Source organism: Manis pentadactyla, chromosome Y (assembly GCF_030020395.1).
Source record: "Manis pentadactyla isolate mManPen7 chromosome Y, mManPen7.hap1, whole genome shotgun sequence".
NCBI lineage: Eukaryota > Metazoa > Chordata > Mammalia > Pholidota > Manidae > Manis > Manis pentadactyla.
Window position 1 is genome coordinate 3,284,356 of NC_080039.1, and position 22,268 is coordinate 3,306,623.

General features: G+C 36.4%; 1 pseudogene; it reads left to right on the forward strand.

Moving 5' to 3' along the window:
• The window catches only part of LOC130682182 (putative bifunctional UDP-N-acetylglucosamine transferase and deubiquitinase ALG13), a 126,003-nt pseudogene that overhangs the window by 52,161 nt on the left and 51,574 nt on the right, over positions 1-22,268 (forward strand).

Below are 22,268 nucleotides of genomic sequence, written 5' to 3' on the forward strand. Positions count from 1 at the left end.
TCTTGCTTAATATGGCTTTGTAGTAGAGCTTGAAGTTGAAGAGTGAGATCCCCCTCACTTTATTTTTCTTTCTCAGAATTGCTTTGGCTATTCAGGGTCTTTGTTCGTTCCATATGAATTTTTGAACTCTTTGTTCCAGTTTGTTAAAGAATGTTTTTGGTAATTTGATAGGGATTGCTTCAAATCTGTATATTGCTTTGTGCAGGATGGTCATTTTGACTATATTAATTATTCCTAGCCATGAGCATAGGATGAATTTCCATGTGTTAGTGTCCCCTTCAATTTCTCTTAAGAGTGACTTGTTGTTTTCAGGGTATAGGTCTTTCACTTCTTCGGTTAGGTTTATTCCCAGGTATTTTATTCTTTTTGATGCAATTGTGAATGGAATTGTTTCCTGATTTCTCTTTCTATTGGTTCATTGTTAGTGTATAGGAAAGTCACAGATTTCTGTGTGTTAACTTTGTATCCTGCAACTTTGCTCTATTCCAGTGTCAGTTCTAGTAGTTTTGGAGTGGAGTCTTCAAGGATTTTTATGTACAATATCATGTCATCTTCAAATAGAGACAGTTTAACTTCTTCTTTACCAATCTGGATTCCTTTTATTTCTTTGTGTTGTCTAATTGCTGTGGCTGTGACCTCCAGTACTATGTTAAATAACAGTGGGGAGAGTGGGCATCCCTGTGTTGTTCCCGATCTCAGAGGAAAGGCTTTCAGCTTCTCGCTGTTCAGTATGATGTTGGCTGTGGGTTTACCATATATGTCCTTTATTAAGTTGAGGTACTTGCCTTGTATACCCATTTTGCTGATGGTTTTTATCATGAATGGATGTTGAATTTTTTTGAATGCTTTTTCAGCATCTACAGGAATGATCATATGTTTTTGTCTTTCTTTTTGTTGCTGTGGTGGATGATGTTGATGGATTTTCTAATGTTGTACCATCCTTGCCTCCCTGGCATGAATCCCACTTGGTCATGGTGTATGATCCTTTTGATATATTTTTGAATCCGGTTTGCTAATATTCTGTTGAGTGTTTTTGCATCTACGTTCATTAGGGATATTGGTCTGTAATTTTCTGTTTTGGTGGGTTCTTTGCCTGGTTTTGGTATTAGGGTGATGCTGGCTTCATAGAATGAGTTTGGGAGTATTCCCTCCTCTTCTATTTTTTGGAAAACTTTAAGGAGAATGGGTATTTTATCTACTCTGTATTTCTGATAAAAATCCAAGGTAAATACATCTTGCCCGGGGTTTAATTTCTTGGGTAGTTTTTTGATTACTGCTTCAATTTCTTTGCTGGTAATTGGTTTGTTTAGATTTTGTATTTCTTCCTTGTTCAGTCTTGGAAGGTTGTATTTTTCTAGGAAGTTGTCCATTTCTTCTAGGTTTTTCAGCTTGTTAGCATATAGGTTTTCATAGTAGTCTCTAATAATTCTTTGTATTTCTGTTGGGTCTGTCGTGATGTTTCCTTTCTCATTTCTGATTCTGTTGATGTGTGTTGATTCTCTTTTTCTCTTAGTAAGTCTGGCTAGAGGCTTATCTATTTTGTTTATTTTCTCAGAGAACCAGCTCTTGGTTTCATTGATTTTTTCTATTGTTTTATTCTTCTCAATTTTGTTTATTTCTTCTCTGATCTTTATTATGTCCCTCATGATCTTTATTATGTGCCTCATTTGCTCTTCTTTTTCCAATTTTGATAATTGTGACGTTAGACTATTCGTTTGGGTTTGTTCTTCCTTTTTAAATTATGCCTGGATCGCTGTATACTTTCCTCTTTAGACTGCTCTCGCTGCGTCCCACAGAATTTGGGGCTTTGTGTTGTTGTTTTCATTTATTTCCATATATTGCTAGATCTCCATTTTAATTTGGTCATTGATCCATTGAGTGTTTAGAAGTGTGTTGTTAAGCCTCCATGTGTTTGTGAGCCTTTTTGCTTTCTCTGTACAAGTTATTTCTAGTTCTATAACTTTGTGGTCTGAAAAGTTGGTTGGTAGAATTTCAGTCTTTTTGAATTTACTGAGGCTCTTTTTGTTCCCTACTATGTGGTCTACTCTGGAGAATGTTTCATGTGCACGTGAGAAGAATGTGTATCCTGTTGCTTTGGGTGTAGAGTTCTATAGGTATCTATTAGGTCCATCTGTTCTAGTGTGTTGTTCAGTGCCTCTGTATCCTTACTTTTCTGTCTGGTGGATCTGTCCTTTGGAGTGAATGTTGTGTTGAAGTCTCCTAAAATGAATGCATTGCATTCTATTTCCTCCTTTAGTTCTGTTAATATTTGTTTCACATATGCTGGTGCTCCTGTGTTGGGTGCATATATATTTGTAATGGTTATATCCTCTTGTTGGACTGAGCCCTTTATCATTATGTAATGTCCTTCTTTATCTCTTGTTACTTTCTTTGTTTTGAAGTCTATTTTGTCTGATACTAGTACTGCAACACCTGCTTTTCTCTCCCATTGTTTGCATGAAATATCTTTTTCCCTCCCTTGGCTTTTAGTCTGTGCATGTTTTTGGGTTTGAGGTGAGTCTCTTGTAAGCAGCATGTAGATGGGTCTTGTTTTTTTTCCATTCACTGACTCTGTATCTTTTGATTGGTTCATTCAGTCCATTTACATTTTGGGTGGTTAATGATAGGTATGTACTTATTGCCATTTCAGGCTTTAGATTCATGGTTACCAATGGTTCCAGGTTACTTTCCTTACTATCTTAGAGTCTAACCTAACTCACTTAGTATGCTGTTACAAACACAATCTAAAGGTTCTTTTCTATTTCTCCTTCTTTTTCTTCCTCCTTCATTTTTTATATATTAGGTATCTTTTCTATTTCTCCTTTTTCTTCCTCCTTCATTTTTTATATATTAGGTATTAAATTCTGTACTTTTTGTCTATCCCTTGATTGACTTTGGGGATAATCAATTTAATTTTTTTCATTTGCCTTGAAATCAGCTGCCTCACACTCCCTTCCGTTGTTTTACTACCTCAGGTGACAAGCTATCCAGCCCTAGGAACACTTCCATCTATAGCATTCCCTCCAAAATAGGCTGCAGAGATGGTTTGTGGGAGGTAAACTCTCTCAGCTTTTCCATATCAGGAAATTGTTTAATCCCTCCTTCAAATTTAAATGATAATCTTGCCAGATAAAGGAATCTTGGTTCCAGGCCCTTCTGCTTCATGGCATGTAATACATCATGCCACTCCCTTCTGGCCTGTAAGGTTTGTGCTGAGAAGGCTAATGTTAGTCTGAAGGGCTTTCCTGTGTATGTGATCTTATTTCTGCCTCTGGCTGCTTTTAACAGTCTGTCCTTATCCTTGATCTTTTCCATTTTAATTACTATGTGTCTTGGTGTTGTCTTCCTTGGGTCCCTTGTGTTGGGAGATCTGTGGATCTCCATGGCCTGAGAGACGATCTCCTTCCCCAGATTGGGGAAGTTTTCATTAACTACCTCCTCAAAGATACTTTCTAACCCTTTCTCTCTCTCTTCTTCTTCTGGTATCCCTGTAATGCGTATATTGTTCTGCTTGAATTGGTCACACAGTTCTCTCAATATTCTTTCATTTTTAGAGAGCCTTTTTTCTCTCTATGCCTCAGCTTCTTTGTATTCCTCTTCTCTAGTTTCTATTTCATTTGTTTTCTCCTCCACTGTATCCAACCTGCTTTTAATACCCTCCATCGTTCTCTTCTACAATTCGATCTCCGCCCTGAATTTGTTCCTTAGTTCTTGAATGTCTTTCCATACCTCCATTAGAATGTTGATAATTTTTATTTTGAACTCCCTTTCAGGAAGAGTCTCAAGGTCCATGTCATTTAAATCTTTCTTGGGAGTTGTATTAATAATTTTACTCTGGACAAGGTTCCTTTGGCATTCATGTTTGTATATGGTTCCCTCTAGTGTACAGAAGCTCTATTCTGGATCTGCTCAGCTTCTGAAGCAATGTCAGGGGTCGCAGGGGAGCAGTACTGGTGCCTTGGAGGAGGAAAGAGCTGTTCCCCCCTTCCCGGCTGCTGTGCCTGTCTCCACCGCCTGAGCCAGTGGGCCAGGCACACAGACATAAGTTTTTGTCCCATAGCAGCCGGATATGGATCCCTGCTTTCCACAAGTGGCCGGAATCTCAGTCTCCCCAGGAACTCTGTCTGTATTAACTTTCCAACCCGTTAGTCATGCGAGTCTTATGAAAGCACCATGAAATGTAGGTTTGTGCTCCCAGAGAAGATCTCTGGAGCTAGGTATTCAGCAGTCCCAAGCCTTCCACTCCCTCCCTGCTCCGTTTCTCTTCCTCCAGCCAGTTAGCTGGGGTGGGGGAAGGGCTCGGGTCCCACTGAGCCACATCTCTGGTACTTTACCCTGTTCCATGAGGTCTGCTCTTTTCTCTAGCTGTATGCAGTCTGACATCGTCCTCTTTCCTGTTGCTCTCTCAGGATTAGTTGCGCCAATTAAATTTTCTCATTGTATTCATTTTTAGGAGGAAGTCTCTGTCTCTCCTCTCACGCCGCCATCTTTAACCCTCAAAATAGCTCTTCTTCAAGTTTTTTATCTTTTGAGTCCTAGCTGTAACGCTTGGTGCAACACCTTAATTTTTTTAAAAAACTGTATTAACACATTTGATTTATTTGTGTAGGTGCGGAAAGTTGTTTGGAGACTCTTGAAAACGGAAAGCCACTTGTAGTGGTTGTAAATGAAAAATTGATAAGCAGTCATCAGCTGGAATTGGCAAAGCAGTTCTACAAAGACAGACATCTCTTGTATTTTACCTGCAGGTATACTAGAGACTGATGATTTGACCTATTTAATGTCTCCCTAGCCCTTGCCTACCTGCCTAACCTTTCTGTCTTTTTGACCTCCTACCTTTTCCCACTTCAACTGTCATTTCTGTGTTGTATTTCTTTCAAGTATAATTTCATTGCATGTGAGTATCTGTGTGTGTGTGTGCACACACATGTATGTATATTCATCTGGACATGAAAGTCACAAGAATATAGTTTTTTAATTTGTTTAGATTTTCTTTATCCAAGGAATGCATTTGCTTATTAATTGAAGTTTTGCCTTCAGTAAATGCATTGGAATCCCTAAATTAAGTTTTTACTCATTCATTAATACGACTAAACCTAATAAGTGGCAGCCATTACCTTAGGTGCTATGGATACAGGGGAAATACAAGAGAAAAAGTCCCTTCTTTCATGGTGCTTATGTTCTAGTTGTGGGAGTTAGTAAACAGTTCATAAATAAGTCATCAAGATAGTTTCACATGGTGAAATGTGTTATGAAGAAAATAAGGCAGGATGATGGAATGGGTGTGGTGGGTGAAGACTAATTATATAAATTCAGGGCAGCCATGACTTGGGTGTATAACGTTTGAGGTGATACCTCAGTGACAAGGAAGAAGTAGTAATGGGAAGCTAGAGGCAGAAAGAACAGCAGCAATTGCAAAAGGCCCTAAGTTAGGAATGAACGTGGAGTTTGGTGCATTTGAGGAACAGAGGGAAATTTAGTGTGACAGAAGTATAGTGAACAAGGAAGAATGTAGTGTAAAATGAGGCTGAGTGGGGACAGCTCGTATGAGTTCTGATTTTATTCTGTTTAATGAGAAGCCATTGGAATATTTTAAGCAAAGGCATTACTTTATGGTACGGAGTATTATTTTCTAGAAGTATATTAGAATTCTGCAAGAACTGATCAACATCACAATAGAAGGATGAAGAAAATTGCTGTTTATTTTCCTTAGTAATGCTTCTTGAGACAATAGAAGCTTGACAAAGGGTCAGGTCAGTAATTTCCAATTGTTTGAGTTTAAAAGCTATACTAATTTGATGTTGTAAAAAGTAAAGACCTCAGTGCAGTATTACAAAATTGATAATTTTTAAGTTAAAATAAATTGAAATTAAGAGAAATGAATCTTAGAAGAAACTGACTAGAACATATTGAGCTTTTCTTTTAATTTTATGTTTCTCTTAGGCAATTTAAAATAAAAATGAACACATGTTTATCATTAAATATTTATTGCATGCCTACTATCTGCCGGGCATTATTATAGGCACTTAGCATACATCACTGAACAAAACAGATTCCTATTCTCATGGAGAGGAGACAGATTTATTGATTATTTCAAGAGCAGTTGTTGGTGTCCAATTCCCTATAATGATGGAGAAGAGGAAATGTCAGGGTGGTTTTATAATAATAGAAGCCATTCTAGAAAGCATTGTGAGCCAGGGGAGAAACTAGTTAATCAAAATTATGTGGGCTTCAGATAATGGACATATCTGTCCCTGGGTAGTTGAGGTTATTATTGGTTAACAGACATTTCTAAAGAGAATAAATTCTCACCTTCCTAATTGGTTTATGTAAATCAGTTTTTCCCAGTCACTTTTGATGATTATTTTCATTCTAAATGTTGAATCAGCTTTAATTATATGTTGGTACATTAAAAAAGAGAAAACCATTGATTTCATAAACATATCCTATACTTTGGTTGAAGAGGAGGAAGCTATACAAATCTCCACTTTATTCATTTTTTACAGTTTTTTAGAAATCTTTTCTTTGTTATATTAATTTCAAGAAAGTCATACACACAAATGCCATAAGATGGTTGTATTTTTATTTTAGGTATATCATTTATTTGCCCCAAATCTGGGCTGGGTGGTTGTATGTCTATTCTAATTTAAGTGACTGGTTTAATTAAATTTCTGAATTGGAACCTTATTACCAATGTGCATGGTGGCTGTGCATTGCTTAATTGTATATGTATTTATGTTAGAAAATTATTGGCAAAAAAAGTTTTTCCACAATCTTCATGCATGGTTTAGTAGTCTCCCCAGCTTATTCTTATCTGGTAGCTGTTAGTTAAAGTTGCATTTATTCTGTTTTCATAAATTAATTTTTTCTCCCAATTACATATGCCCAGTCCTGAGAAGTGTTCCAAAGCCATGTGACCACATCTTCTATGAAATAATGTTTCTGAAATATTTCAGTTGACATAAGAGAAAAAGTGTGTGTTGGATTGATATCGACATATAGTCTCTTCATACTGCTTTAATCTTGGTATGTATATCTGTAGTAGCAAAATACTTATTCATGTGCAGTTTGAGAAGCATCACAGTGTGCTTGGAAGTTAGATTCAGTCATCAAGTGGGTAGCAGATGAATTATGGGCTTTCTCCCATGTTACCTAATATTTTTCTTCTGTTTTTTAGTACACTTCCTTGGTTATTACAGCCAGTGGACTTGTCAACACTGAAATGTTTCCTCCTGGCCAGCCAGAAAAATTTTCTGCATTTTTGGATAAAGTTGTTGGATTACAAAAATAAACACTTAAAACTCTGAACACTTTAAAAACACCCCACAAATCCAGTCTATGGAATATGGTTAAGTCAAGTTAAATACATACTACATGTTTGCAGAATAATATAAATTAATAAATTTCCTACATTTATAGAATGTATAGAAAATTTTATGGTGTAAATGTTAGCATTTGGGTCCAAATCCTAATTGCAATTTAATAAATTGATTAGATATTTTTCTCATATTTTCGTAAAAGAAATATGTAGTAACCATTCATAGGTTTGTCCTAGAATCCTAAGTGGATTCAGAATCATGAAAAAAATGAACAAAGCTTAAGAACTTGGACAAGAACCTCAAAGATAGTTACTAGTTTGAATTTTAAAAATGAAATAGTAACAAACTTCTTAAAAAAGAGCAAAGAGCACCTTTAGCTTCTTAATCCAAGGAACCAAATTTTTTAAAAAAGACAAGCAAAAATGATGCATTGTGCTCTGAAATAAAAAGCTCAGTAGTTACCTAAAAGAAATGAACAAGATTAACTATCAAGTCATTTGATGTATTGTACTTGGAGAAACTCTTTTTATCCTGAAGGGTGAAGTGGATGTGTTTGTTCACTTTCCTCTAAAATACAAATAGAAAGTGACAAAATAATCTTGCCTGATGTCAAAGCTTTACTGGTTTGAGAAGAGTAAATAAGAAAAGACTTAACGCCAATAGGACTTGATGTTATTTTTTAAGGCCCTCTCTTGCAGTGGTATTGAAACATTTATTGAAACATCAGAGGAATTGATAATTTATGTGCTTAGAAAATTAGTTGTACAAATGTGTAAGTGATCTGATGTGTGTAATGCCTAAATATATCATTTAGAGTTCACACAATTGAAGATACACATATATATAGGAATTCTGATGAACAGAGATTACCTTTTAAGACCAAAAATTAAACCAGATAAGCCATAAGTGTTCATAGTTTCCTGGTGGAAAGTTTAGATATAATCCATTCATAAAACAAGAGCATTCACTATGAAGACCTACTTTCCACTGTATTATCCCAAAATGTTGAATATTCTAAACATTTGACTGGGGATGCATTATGTGATGTTTTTGTAGATTCATTTTCCTCATTGTGTTTTACTTAAGCTAATGTTTATTAAAAATAAATTCTTACTAATGGTAGAAGTTGGTGGCTAAGAAGTACTCTGGGTAGCAGGAGGAAGCCAACTTGGATTACAATTTTGCTGAGAATAAGTTTAAAAGTGAGTAATTTGCATCTATATGGGTAGGAATTCACAGCACCATAATCATAATTGTATAGTATTTTGATGTGCTCATGTTGTAGAAAAGGCCCTATTCAAATATATGGGGAGAATTTGACTTCTGTGCTTTTAAAGTGTTTCTCTGGTTTGAGAAAAACAATTGTGGCTTAAAATTTATGTTTACTCAATCTTTCATCATTTTATGTCATGAAGGACTAACCATAGAGAAACAGGAACAAGTGAAAGGTTTACTTAGAACATCAGACAGCTGAAAAGCAACATAGGGCCCCCCAACCTTGGCTTTTTTAATTTCCCTAATAACCCAGATTCAGTTTTCTTGTTTAGCAGAAGCTTAAGTCAATGGTGTCAACTGTGTATAATGACATCCCTTTGATTACATATTTGTGAGAATTATGTCAGTTGTGGGGTTTAAAAATCAAAGGATATCTTCGCATCAATTTGATTTGGCGGGAATCCTCAAGATCGTCTAGTCCAATCTCATCATCTTCTCAGTTGAGAAAGAAGGTCAGAGGTTATAACTTGTCTAACAGCCTTTGGCAGAGCTGCCATTAGAAGCAGCTCCTCGACTCCTACTCCTGTGCTCTTTCCACCATACCATAATATATGGTGGAAGCTTTTTGTTTCTTTATAGTTTTGTTTAGTGTTTAGTTACTTTAATCTTCAGAGGAAACTTGTTCATTTCCAGAAGCTGTTCATCTCATTTCAGTTGGAATTGAACACTTTGTGTATTTAAGTTTTCTGTTGGTGTATGACAGCCTTACCTCAGACTTATAAATCTGTCATTCCTGAGTGTTTGCAGTCTAGCAAGATGTTCTGAGTGGGATTGGTACTAGATTGAATGAGTGAGGGCTTTAAGACAAATAACCAGATTTTTGGAGTTGGAAGAGAATTTTAAATGTACCAGATGGAAACCACTCATTTTACAGATAAGGAAAGAGGCAAAGATGAATTAATTGCCAAGTTTACATGGCATTGGTCCTTATGAAAAAATTAATGATAATCAAAATTCTATTAGAAATAATTTTCTCAGTGGAGTGAAATCACTTTGGTGTTATTACAAGACAGAGCTTCAGGTTCTTGAAAGCAATGAGTAAGTGGAGTGCACTTTATTTAATAGCAGCTTTCTGCTGCACGTATTTCAAGTTCCAGGAATAAGGAAGCAATAGAGAAAGGTTAGTGTTTTGAGAAATTTGCATCGTGGATAGGTTCAGAGGTGGAAAAGTAATAGTTAGAAAGTTGATGTTGGAGTAGATAAAAGATGATGTGAGGTTATAGGGTGATGGGAAAGATTTTAGATTACTGTGCTTACAATTTTGGAGGAAAAGTAAGAGCTGGTAGGATTTAGTGTTAGGTAAGAAAGAGTATACGAAGGTACTATCACGTTTTTTTAATTTCAGGCACCTTAGAGCACTACTTTGTATGCCTTTAATGGAAAATAATGCAGACACACAGGGCAGTGTAAAAATATGTTCATTCTGATATTTTCAGTCTTAGAAACTCTTCCTCAGACTAAGTCATTAATGACTAGCAGTGATCTAGATAATTTTCTTGGCCCTTTATTATGGTATAAGCACTTAATCCCACTGATTTGTTCACATATAAAATTTGCAGAGATGACCAAGAATCTTTACACAGTCAGAGAAATGAGACCTATCGGTGAACTATTAGAAATTAATTTTTTAGAACAATTTGGAATGAGTAGTCCTGATAGCTATGCAGTAATCAATTTTCTGCTGTACAATTAGCTTCACATTTCTGTGGGGGAGTAGGGAATGAAAAATAATGCCTGTTGCGTGCTTAGTAATATGTCAGGTACTATTCAGAGCACTTTACACATATGAGTACATTTAATCTTTATAATAACCCTATGAAATAGTTACTATTATCTCATTTTACAAACGAGGAGAATGGGCTCAGAGCATAATGTGAAAAAGGAGTTTCATATTAAATGAAGTGTCCAAAAGATGGCTTTGGAATTGTAATTGGAACACTGAATTATATTTCCACCATTTGTGGGGATAAGAATAGAATATTTGATATCCAAGAAATTTTGATAGTATGATAGCCACAGGTATTTAATATACTTCAGTTTTTACATTGCTATTCAGAATTATACAATTCATGTGGAGAAATTTTCCCAGTAGGTTTACCTAGTTGCAAGTTCTTTACTGGTTCTTTCGTTTTCTCTTTAAATATTTGTGTTTTAGCTTCCATTTTTGTTCTTTAATGTACTTATATTTCCTTGGTATTTTTATCACTTCCACAGCTTCTACTACTGATTTCCCTATCTGTAGTCCTCCATCCAGTTGCCTTTTGGTCTTGTTTGTCTGTTAGCTCTCTAGGCACCTTAAACGATGTGCCCCAAACTAAAATCATATTTCTGCTTTTCATCCTTCTGGGATCCTTATCACCATTTAGTGGTAATAATGGTGTTACCATTTAGTCAGTCCCCCACGCTTTAACTCTTAATCCCCAACCATGTATTGGTCACCATGTATTCTGAGCTTTACCTCCTAAGTGTCTCATGCCCATTTATTTCCTTATTTAGTATTTTAACAAAAATGCATAGTAAGACTTTTTTGTATCACAGGACTCAAGACAGGATTCCTGCCCTGGAGGAATGCTCATACAGTGTAGTTGAGGATGAACTGTTTTACTCATTCTTGAAGCCTCTGCCTGAAACACTTTAGGCTTTCCATAAATGATAAGTGTACTTTTGTAACTCAGTATTCTTTTCTCATTATCTTGCTTAGGAGTTGGTACTGGTTTTAGGAAATACTGTCATCACGCACATACTCATTTCATACAGTCTTTGACTTGACTCCAAAGTATTATGTCTTTTGTTCAGGAGGAAGTTGTGACCCTCACATTGTATGGTGAGTTTGTAGGATCAAGCATTTACAGGAGTAGCATCTAAAACATAGCAATGCTTATCCTGTGTAACGTCTTAATGGTATTTAAGGGTCTGTCATAATGGTGCTTATTGGGGATATTTTGGTAAAATGTGATGTAAATTAATTTTATTAAAAGCAGTAGCTATAGTGTTTTTCAGTACAAGACTATGTGGATAAAGGTTAAGGATAACTGCTGAATAACATTTAATTTGGTTCCCTGTTAGTTGATTAATTCCTGAAATATTTTAGCACAATCTTAATATTGTATGGTCTTTTAATTCTTACAATTTTTGTAGGTGACTAGACAAAAGGCGAGCAAATCTAGTTAGCTTCTAACAGGAAAGTACAATATATGCTTCTTGATTGATACTGATTCCTGTAAAATAGTTTGAGGCGTTTATATATTGTTATATACCATCTATTAACATTTCAGAAACTTTTAGATCTTTATTGTCTTTATGAATTTTTACCACATTCTGGTCAAAATTATTTATTATGATTGGCACTGATTTTATTTTAATGGCTACAGTCCTATTGTTTAAGGCAGTAGTTCTTAAGCTTCCTTGGGTTGTGCAGTCCTTCAAAATATTTAAAACTATTGCTCCTCTCCCTACTGGCACATACACACATTTTGCAGTGAATGACATTTCAGGGAGTTTAAAGATGCCTTGAGGCCCTAAGTAAAGAATCCTTAGACTAAGGGCAACTTCAGTAACTTCATTCCTGCTTGTAGGAATTATAGGTCATTGCTTATTATAATTATTAAACTCCTTTATAATTAAATCCTTTTGTTAAGTACATTTGAGTTTAATAATTCCCAGTTTTTAAAATAATATAGCAAATTATAAACTTTTCTCATCAAGTTTAACACATAACCAAACAACATGTTTTGAAACTAACCTTCATATTATTAACCCAGTATTTATAACCCCCAATGGCTTGTGTAGCACTGTTTCTAATTGGTGAAAGGAACTAAATGGAATTTAGTAATTAGTTTTAGGGTATACTGCATTAGGCTATTTGGTAAACCTGTACAGTAATTTAGTTATTAACTGTCAAGTGTGCTTCTAAAGTATTTGTTTCCTGAGCTGGTAGTCACTGTTGGAGCTGTCTGTGAGAAGCCACATAGTGCATCTTTTTTACTGTTCATTTTCTCTTTTGTACAGAATGTACTGGTTATTTCTCCACTTCCAGTATGAAGTGGGTGGATAATAAGTGCACCAAATTTAGGAGTGAAAAACATTCCTAAATCCTTAGCCTAACTAATATTCTGGATCTTAGTTTCCCCATTTGTGAATTAGTAAGACTAACTTCCTTCACTGGCGTTTTCTAAGACATAAAACCAATTATGTGGAAAGTTTGAAAATAAATGTCAAAATAAGACATTTTCTCTTGGTTAAGAGTTTTTGTTTTAAGAAATAGGAATAGTCTTAGAGATAGTTCCCTAGAATTCACAGTAGACAGTCCTAAGTAATACAGAAAGCAAAGTCCTCATTGACACCGAATTTCATATTTAAATTCATATTCAGTCTCTGGTTGGGTTTATAGAAAACTGAAGTGAATGGGCGTTTCCAGCACATCAAAACAAAAGAATGGTCTGGTCTTTATTCTCCCTTTCCTCAGTGCCCTGTCTATAGAGTGATGAGACATTGCAAATAACATAAATAAAAAACTAAACCAAAACAAAAATCCTCAGTATTTCTGCGTAAATATGATATATTTTTAAACAAGTACCGTTTTCCTTTTTTCTTATCTATATAGGCATGCTTCAGGTGGAAGTGGGGAAGAGAAGAAAATGAAAGCAAGTAGTTCTTGGTAATGTTTCTTCTGTTTTGTATATCTGAGAAGGATCACTGCTTTATTGGAAATCAATTCTTCCTTGTCTTTATTGTCTTCATTAAACCTGAGAAGGAGGTTGAATAGGGCTGTGTGGCCATATTTTGTTGTAGAACCATTGTGTTCCCTTACAAATAGTGCCTTACTAATTCTGTTTAAATGTCTACCATGAAAGAAAGTGGCAGGTTCTAGTTGAGGGGGCTGTTAAAAAGTGTTTTTAAAAAACTTTACCATCATATTTTTCATTAATGAAAGACATTAAAAATAAGTTATCAGAGTTGATGTATTCCCCGAATTGTCCCCATGTTTTTTGGAGCTAAAAATAATTGATATAAATGGTTTAGTATTCGTTTCTAAAATACCAATTGTCTTTTCAGCCGGTTCTGCCACAAGTTGTTATGTACATGTGTTTGTTATCTCTTTTTTTTCCAGTTTTATTTACATACAATTGACATAATACAATTGACTTATATAATTGTATAAGTTTAAGGTGTAGAACAAAATGGTTTGTTATATGTATGTATTGCTAAAAGATTACCATAGTAAGTTTAGTTAATACCCATCACCACACAGTTACAAGTTTTGCTGTCTTTTTAAAAATCTAGGTCTATTTCTTTCATTTAGTAATGCAAGATTTATTATTCATTTTTATGTGGCCGAGTCAATCCTACATTTTGCTAGAATGTTAATTCCTCTATGAGCTATTTTCATGGTTAATGTAGATCATTAATTTGACCATCTAAATATATTATCCATCATTGAATCACAGAGAATCAGAGTTCCTTAGACTTGAACGGGTGCTTAGAGATTGTGCAGCCCATCTCCTTTATTTTACAAATGAGGATACTGACCCAGAGAGATTAAAGTGGCATAATCAATTTCATAACACTCTTTTCATGTTACCATGATGCCTCTCAGAAACGAAAATAATTCAAGAGCATCATGTCCCATATACATTTACAACTATACTTTGTATGTTACAGGTAATACATGCTTTAGAAATATTCCAAGCATATACCTCATTTGTTTGAAATATGAAGGAGTGTTCTTAGAGTTAAAACTGCTAGTATTCATATGTTGTACTACAAAGAAGAAATAGTTTTAGAAATTAAAACAAATTACATTTTTTAAATTTTGGTATCATTATTCTACAATTACATGAGGAACATTATGTTTACTAGACTCCCCCCATCACCAAGTTCCCTCCACATTCCCCATTGCAGTCATTGTCCATAAGTGTTGTAAGATGTTGTAGAATCACTACATGCCTTCTCTGTGTGTACAGCCCTCCCCGTGCAACCCCCCGCACATTATACATGCTAGTCATAATGAACCCTTTATCCCCCACCCACCTTATTCCCTCCCTTCCCACCTGGTCCTTTTCCCTTAGGTAACTGTTAGTCCATTCCTGGATTCTGTGAGTCTTCTGGTGTTTTTGTTCCTTCAGGTTTTCCTTTGTACTTAATACTCCACAGATCAGTGAAATCACTTGATACTTGTTTGTCTCTGCCTGGCTTATTTCACTGAGCATAATACCCTCTAGCTCCATCCCTGTTGTTCCAAGTGGTAGGATTTGTTTTCTTCTTACGGCTGAATAACATTACGTTGTGTATAGATACCACATCTTCTTTATCCATTCATCTAGTGATGGACACTTAGGTTGCTTCCATTTCTTGGCTGTTGTGAATAGTGCTGGGATAAACACAGGTGTGCATTTGTCTTTTTCAAATGGAGCTCCTGCGTTCTTAGGGTAAATTCCTAGAAGTAGAATTCCTGAGTCAAATGGTATTTCTATTTTTAGCTTTTTGAGGATCCTCCATACTGCTTTCCACAATGGTTGATCTAGTTTATATTCTGACCAGCAGTGTAGGAGGGTTCCCCTTTCTCTACAACCTCACCAACATTTGTTGTTGTTTATCTTTTGGATTATGGCAATCCTAATTTTGTGGTTTTAATTTGCATTTCTCTGATGACAAGTGATGTGGAGCATCTTTTCATGTGTCTGTTTGCCGTCTGAATTTCTTCTTTGGAGAAGTGTCTGTTCAGATCCTGTGTCCATTTTTTAATTGGTTGATTTGCTTTTTCTTTGTTGAGGTGTGTAAATCCATTATATATTTTGGATGTCAACCCTTTATCGGATCTGTCATTTATGAATATATTCTCCCATACTGTAGGATGCCTTTTTGTTCTATTGGTAGTGTTCCTTGCTATACAGAAGCTTTTCACTTTGGTGTAGCCCCACTTGTTCATTTTTGCTTTTGTTTCCCTTGCCCGGGGAGATATATTCATGGAGAAGTTGCTGATGTTTATGTGCAAGAGAATTAGAGAATTTTGCCTTTGTTTTTTTCTAAGAGTTTTATGGTTTCATGACTCACATTCAGGTCTTGGATCCATTTCGAATTTACTTTTGTGTATGGGTTTAGACAGTGATCCAGTTTTATTCTCTTACATGTAGCTGTCCAGTTTTGCCAACTGGACAGCTGATGAAGAGGCTGTCATTTCCCCTTTGTATGTCCATGGCTCCTTTATCATGTATTAACTGACCGTATATGTTTGTATTTATATCTGGACTCTGTTCTGTTCCACTGGTCTGTGGCTCTGTTCTTGTGCAAGTACCAAATTGTCTTGATTACTGTGGCTTTATAATAGAGCTTGAAGTTGGGAGTGAGACCCCCTCACTTTATTTTTTCTTCTCAGGATTGCTTTGGCCATTCGGTCTTTGTGGTTCCATTTGAATTTTAAATCTATTTGTTCCAGTTCGTTGAAGAATGCTGTTGGTATTTTGATAGGCATTGCATTGAATCTGAGGATTGTTTTAGGCAGGATTGCCATTTAGACAATATTAATTCTTCTTAGCCAAGAGCATGGGTTGAGTTTCCATTTGTTAGTGTCCTCTTTAATTTCTTTAAGAGTGTCTTGTAGTTTTCAGGGTATAGGTCTTTTACTTCCTGGCTTAGGTTTATTCCCTAGGTATTTTATTCTTTTTGATGCAATTGTGAATGGAATTGTTTTCCTGCTTTCACTTTCTGCTAGTTCATTGTGAGTGTATATGAAAGCAACAGATTTCTGTGTATTAATTTTGTATTCTGCAACTTTGCTGAATTCAGATATTAGTTCTAGTTGTTTTACAGTGGAGTCTTTAGGGTTTTTTATGTACAATATCATGTCATCTGAAAATAGTGACAGTTTGACTTCTTCTTTACCAATACGGATGCCTTATATTTCTTTGTTTTGTCTAATTGCCATGCTTAGGACCTCCAGTTGAACAACAGTGGGGAGAGTGAGCATCCCTGTCTTGTTCCTGATCTTAGAGGAAAATCTTTCAGCTTCTCACTGTTAAATATGATGTTGTCTGTGGCTTCATCATATATGGCCTTTATTATGTTCAGGTACCTCCCCTGTATACCCATTTTGTCGAGATTTTTTATCATGAATGGATGTTAACTTTTGTTGAATGCTTTTTCAGCATCTATGGAGATGATCATGTGTTTTTGTCCTTCTTTTTGTTTATGTGATGGATGATGTTGATGGATTTTTGAATGCTCTACCATCCTTGTGTCCCTGAGTTGAATCACACTTGGTCATGGTGTATGATCCTCTTGATGTATTTTTTAATTCAGTTTGCTAATATTCTGTTGAGTATTTTTACATCTATGTTCATCAGGGATATTGGTCTGTAATTTTCTTTTTCTATGGGGTCTTTGCCTGGTTTTGGTATTAGAGTGATGCTGGCTTCACAGAATGAATTTGAATGTATTCCCTCCTTTTCTGTTTTTTGGAAAACTTTAAGGAGAATGGGTTTTATGTCTTCTCTATATGTGTTATAAAATTCAGCACTGAATCCATCCGGACCAGGGGTTTTGTACCTGGGTAGTTTTTTGATTTACCACTTCAATTTCGTTGCTGGTAATTGGTCTGTTTATATTTTCTGTATCTTCCTTGGTCAGTCTTGGAAGGTTGTATTGTTATAGGAAGTTATCCATTTCTTCTAGGTTTTCCAGCTTGTTAGCATATAGATTTTCATACTATTCTCTAATAATTTTTTCTATTTCTGTGGGGTCCATCCTGTTTTTTCCTTTTTCATTTCTGATTCTGTTGATGTGTGTCGATTCTCTTTTTCTCTTAATAAGTCTGACTAGTGGCTTGTCTGTTTTATTTTCTCAAAGAACCAGCTCTTGGTTTCATTGATTTTTTGTGTGTTATTTTATTCTTCTCAATTTTATTTAGTCTTCTCTGATCTTTATTATGTCCATCCTCCTGCTGACTTTGGGCCTCATTTTTTCTTCTTTTTCCAGTTTCAATAATTGTGACTTTATAGACTATTCATTTGGGATTGTTTTTCCTTCTTTAAATAGGCCTGGATTGCTATATGCTTTCCTCTTAAAACTCTCTTTGCTGTATTCCACAGAAGTTGGGGCTTTGAGCTGTTTTTGTCATTTGTCTCTATATATTGCTTGATCTCTCTTTTAATTTGGTCATTGATCCATTGATTATTTAGGAGCATGTTGTTAAGCCTCCTTGTGTTTGTAAGCCTTTTTGTTTTCTTTGTACAATTTATTTCTAGTTTTATACCATTGTGTTCTGAGAAGTTGGTTGGTAGAATTTCAATATTTTTGAATTTACTGAGGCTCTTTTTGTGGCTGAGTATGTGGTCTATTCTGGAGAATGTTCCATGTGCACTTGAGAAGAATGTGTATCCTGCTGCTTTTGGGTGAAGTGTTTTGTTGATGTCTGTTAGGTCCATCTGTTCTAGTGTGTTGTTCAGTGCCTCTGTGTCCTTACTTATTTTTGGCTCATTGATCTGTCCTTTGGAGTGAGTGTTGTGTTTAAGTCTCCTGAAATGAATGCATTGCATTCTATTTCCTCCTTTAATTCTGTTAGCATTTGTGTCACATATGTTGGTGCTCCTGTATTGGGTGCATATATATTTATAATGGTTATATCCTCTTGTACTGACCCCTATATAATTATGTAATGTCATTCTTTATCTCTTGTTACTTTATTTGTTTTGAAGTCTATTTTGTCTGATACTAGTACTGCAACACCTGCTTTTTTCTCCCTATTGTTTGCATGAAATATCTTTTTCCCTCCCTTGGCTTTTAGTCTGTTTATGTATTTGGGTTTGAGGTGGGTCTCTTGTAAGCCGCATATAGAGGCGTCTTGCTTTTTTATCCATTCTCTTACCTTTTTTCTTTTGATTGGTGCATTCAGTCCATTTACATTTAGGGTGATTATTGAAAGATATGTACTTATTGCCATTGCAGGCTTTAGATTAGGGGTTACCAAACATTCAAGGGTAGCTTCTTTACTATCTAACTGTCAAACTTAACTCACGTATTAAGCTATTATAAACATAATCTGATGATTCTTTATTTCTATCCCTTCTTATTCTTCCTTGTCTGTTCTTTATATGTTAGGTGTTCTATTTTGTTCTCTTTTGTGTTTCCTTTGACTGCTTTGTGAGTAGTTGATTTTAACTTTTTTTTTTAGATAATTATTTTTTATTGAAGGGTAGTTGACGCACAGTATTACATTACATTAGTTTCAAGTGTACAACACAGTGATAAAACATTTATATACATAATTATAGGTTCCAGCTATCACCCTACCAAGCTGTTACAATATCTTGACTATATTCCTTATGCTATACATTACATCCCGGTTACTTATTTATTTTACCATTGGAAGTCTGTCCTTTTTTTTTTTTTTTTTTGAGGGCATCTCTCATATTTACTGATCAAATGGTTGTTAACGACAATAAAATTCTGTATAGGGGAGTCAGTGCTCAATGCACAATCATTAATCCACCCCAAGCCTAATTCTCGTCAGTCTCCAATCTTCTGAGGCATAACAAACAAGTTCTTACATGGAGAACAAATTCTTACATAATGAATAAGTTACATAGTGAACAGTACAAGGGCAGTCATCACAGAAACTTTCGGTTTTGCTCATGCATTATGAACTATAAACAGTCAGTTCAAATATGAATACTCATTTGATTTTTATACTTGATTTATATGTGGATACCACATTTCTCTCTTTATTATTATTATTTTTAATAAAATGCTGAAGTGGTAGGTAGATACAAGATAAAGGTAGAAAACATAGTTTAGTGTTGTAAGAGAGCAAATGTAGATGATCAGGTGTGTGCCTGTAGACTATGTGTTAATCCAAGCTAGACAAGGGCAATAAAACATCCTGATTTCAACTTTTGCCTTTAGTTTGTATTTAGTTGTTCTGCTTTCTTTGCTGTGATTTTATTTTCTCTGCTGACATCTATTATCCTTAGGAGTGATTCCATCTAGAGCAGTCCCTTTAAAATTCCTTGTAGAGGTGGTTTATGGGAGCAAAGTCCCTCAACTTTGGTTTTCTGGGAATTGTTTAATCCCTCCTTTGTATTTAAATGATAATCATGCTGGATACAGTATCCTTGGTTCAAGGCCCTTCTGCTTCATTGCATTAAGTATATAATGCCATTCTCTTCTGGCCTGTAAGGTTTGTGTTGAGAAGTCTGATGATAGCCTGATGGGTTTTCCTTTGTTGGTGACCTTTTTTCTCTATCTGGCTGCCTTTAATACTCTGTCCTTGTCCTTGATCTTTGCCATTTTAATTATTATGTGTCTTGGGGTTGTCCTCCTTGAGTCCCTTGTATTGGGAGATCTGTCCCCATGGTCTGAGAGACTATTTCCTCCCTCAGTTTGGGGAAGTTTTCAGCAATTATTTCTTCAAAGACACTTTCTATCCCTTTTTCTCTCTCTTCTTCTCTTAGCCCTATAATGCAAATATTGTTCCGTTTCGATTGGTCACACAGTTCTCTTAGTATTTTTTCATTCCTGGAGATCCTTGTATCTCTCTCTGCCTCAGCTTCTCTGTGTTCCTGTTGTCTGATTTCTATTCCATTAACAGCCTCTTGCAGCTCATCCGGTCTGCTCTGAAGTCCTTCCAGAGATTGTTTTTCCTCTGTATTCTCCCTCCTAACTTGATCCTTTAGCTTTTGCGTATTTCTCTCCAGGTCCATCAGCATGGTTATGACCTTTATTTTGAATTCTTTTTCAGGAAGATTGGTTAAATGTATCTGCTTAGGCTCCCTCTCAGGGGTTGTCTTGGTGATTCTGGACTGATCAGATTTTTCTGCCTTTTTATGGCTATAGAGGTAGTTGTGGGCAGTTTGTGTGTGTGTTAGCTGCAAGACCAAAGTCCCTTCATGCTTGCTGGTCGCCTTGCCCTCCTCACTGCCTCTGCTGGTTACCCACCCACAAGGAGCAGCTTCTGGTTTTATTTCCTGAGCCACCATGGGCGGGGCAGCCATCAGGGCATCCCAGGCTCTACGGGGAATGGCAGGCATGCTGGGTACACTCTGCTGCACGAACTGCGACCTTTAGTGCCTTGTCTCGGCTCCCTCTGTTTGTGTGTGCTGGCGGGGCCTCTGAGTCTGGCCCAGCTGTCTGCAGAGGATTCTCTGGGCAGTTGCTGTGGGCACAGCTGCTCTCAGGCTGCTCACCTGCTATGGCAGGTCTGCCCTGGAGTGGGGATGGGCGGGAGCCTGTTTGTAGTCGTGAGGGTCCTCACAGCTGCGCTGCCCCCCAGGGGGCTGGAGCACCTGAATTTCCCCTGGATTCCCAGCTGCTGGGCTTAGTGTGCCGGCATGCTTCCATCCAGCTGTGAGGCCCCTGTCCCTTTAAGACTTTCAAAAATCACTCGCTTTTCTTTTGTCCCAGGGGAGCCGGCTGCAGGGACCTGCTTGCAGCTTTTACTGTTCTGTTTCCCTAATATCCAGCATACCACGCAACGTGTGTCTGTGCTCCCAGTACGGATGACTAGGGCTGGGTGTTTAGCAGTCCTGGGCTTCCACTCCCTTCCCGCTCTGACTGCTCTCCTCCCGCGGGGGAGCTGGGGTCGGGGGTGGGATGCTTGGGTTCCGCCGGGCCACGGTTTATATCTTACTCCCTTCATGAGGCACTGAGTTCTTGCCGATGTGGATGTAGCCTGGCTGTTGTACTGTATCTTCTGGTATTTCTTGGAGTAATAGTTGTATTATTTGTACTTTCAAAAATATATATGGTTTTGGGAGGAGATTTCCACCGCCCTACTCACCCTGCCGTCTTGGCTCCTATGTTATTTATTTTTAAATTTAAATATAACAAAGTATTTTTCTTTTACAGTTTGGTAAGATTTTACAAATGCATAATCATGTAACCACTACTATAGTGAAGGTACCTAGCTCCATATGTTCTTTCTGCTATCCCTTTTAAGTCAGCCCTTCCCTACAGTCCTAACTATGACAACTGATCTGTTTACCCTTCTTATGGTTTTGTCTTTTCCAATATATCATAAAAATGTATTCATAAAGTGTGTAGCCTTTTGAATCTGTCTTCTTTCACTTGCCACAGTGCATTTGATATTCATGCATGTTCTTGTGTATATCCATACCTAACTTTTTATTGCTAAGGAGTATTCTGTTGTATGAATGCCATGGTTTCTCCATTTACCAGCTGAAGTATGTTTGGATTGTTTCCAGTTTTAGGGGAATCATGGTTATGAATATAGCTGCTATAAACACTGATGCATGGTTTTTTTGTGTGGACTTAAGTTTTCTATTTCTCTTGAACAGATAACCAGAAATGGGATTGCTGAGCCATATGGTAACTCTCTCCTTATAAGAATTGCCAAACTATTTTGCCAGAGTCCCTGTATTGATTTATGGTCTTAACAGCAACATATGAGAGTTCCAGTTGCACTGCATCCTTGGCAACAATTCAGTTGTTACTATCAGTTTTAAAAAAATGGGTTTAGTCATTCTATGATGTATGTAGTGGTATCTCATTAAAGATATGCAGATGGCCAATAGGCACATGAAGTATGCTCGACCATATTAGCCATAGAGAAATGCAAAGCAAAACCACAAAGAGATACCACTTCATATCTACTAGGATGGCTAAAGAGATAACAGTAAGTGTAGGTAGGATGTGGAGTAACAGGAACCCTCAAAATGCTGG